The sequence below is a fragment of the Rhineura floridana genome, chromosome 8 (genome assembly GCF_030035675.1).
Source record: "Rhineura floridana isolate rRhiFlo1 chromosome 8, rRhiFlo1.hap2, whole genome shotgun sequence".
Classification (NCBI taxonomy): domain Eukaryota; kingdom Metazoa; phylum Chordata; class Lepidosauria; order Squamata; family Rhineuridae; genus Rhineura; species Rhineura floridana.
The window spans coordinates 12,453,038-12,454,682 of NC_084487.1; the positions used below are offsets into that span (position 1 = coordinate 12,453,038).

Consider the following 1,645-nt stretch of genomic DNA (forward strand, 5'->3'; position numbering starts at 1 on the left):
TTTTCCTCAAGGACTTCTGATCTCAATAATTAGGGATAAAACTGATGTGGCAAGGAAGATCCATGATCAGTTTTATTTTATACAGTATTTCAAAGAAGCTCTGCAAGGTGGGGGATCCAATTTTGATTAGACCAGTGACACTGAGGGACAGGAATGTTTAATCCTTTTCATCCATGCCATTTCCATGATCATATGATTGTTTAAAAATTCTGATCTATCTATCTATCTATCTATCTATCTATCTATCTATCTATCTATCTATCTATCTATCTATCTATCTATCTATCTATCTATCTATCTATCTATCTATCTATCTATCTATCTATCTATCTATCTATCTATCTATCTATCTATCTTTCAATGTTTGCTTTTATTTGTATTTTTTAAAGTAATATACTTTGTAGACCACTTAGAGGTTCTCTGTCAAGTTAGCAGTATATAAAAATTTGTAAAAAAACAAAAAAAGTGCACCCCAAGCTTCTCTTAGCCGCTACTATACAAGAGCTATAAAGGGACCATGGGAGGCATTCAACTAAGTCCTGCTCAGAGTAGACCAACTGAAATGAATGATTCTAACTGAGTTATGTCTATAAACTTCAATGAGCCTACTCTGAACAGGATTAGCACTCAATACCACCTCTAATAGACACCCAATACAAAGTAGAGGAATCAAAGTAAAGAAACTATGCAGCACCCTCTTACTAAGGTTTTAGAGTCCTCAAAGAGTTCACTAATCTTCTGAACAACCCTGTAAGGTAGGCTATTATTATCATTATTATTATCCTCATCCTCATTATTGCTTACGGCCATACTACCCTGAACACGCCCGATCTTGTCTGATCTCAGAAGCTAAGCAGGGTCAGGTCTGGTTAGTACTTGGATGGGAGACCGCCTGGGAATATCGGGTGCCGTAGACTTAGAGGAAGGCAATGGTAAACCACCTCTGGATACCTCTTACCACGAAAAGCGTATGAATATATCCAAAACAGATTCATAGGGTCGCCATAAGTCGTAATCGACTTGAAGGCATATAACAACAACATCCTCATTATTAGCTAGGGGCCAAACTATATGTGATGTGGGAGATCCATGATGAGATCTTCCATTGTTATTTACTTCTGCTAAGAGCAATCACTGGCAATTTGGGAGTCTGTTTGAACTTCATGTTATTTTAATGTTTATTGTTCTAAACTATTATTCACCATCTGGGGAGTCCTTGACTAACAATCAGGATAGAACTATTGCAGTCAATAAAAGAAATGAAAACCTTTTCAAATCTTGAAAAGTATCATTAAAATAATCATCCAGGAGATACTGAAGACATCACAGCCCCTAAAGCCTTTTACCTGATTTGAAAAGTCACCATTAAGCCATAAGAAAACTGCATTGAAAGATAGTAAAGGAGAGATAAACGTTTGGAGAAACTCTCATAGGTAGAATGCAGGGCTTTTGTCATGGTTACTTTACTTTTGAGGTGGTCAAGGGCTGCTTGTGAGTTTTTTTTCTTTAATTCTAAAAATAATCTCACTAGGAGTCTGCACTCTGTAAATACGGTTGCCACATTGCCCGGTTAGCCTGGATTCCCAGCTTTCATGTAGGTGGCCTTTCATTTTTATAAAAAGCAAGTCTCTAGCCCTTGTGGATC

General features: G+C 37.0%; 1 pseudogene; it reads left to right on the plus strand.

Annotated features, from left to right (window-relative positions):
• The first annotated feature begins 798 nt into the window (after positions 1 to 798).
• On the plus strand, positions 799 to 917 carry LOC133363546 (5S ribosomal RNA; annotated as a pseudogene).
• Positions 918 to 1,645: the final 728 nt, after the last annotated feature.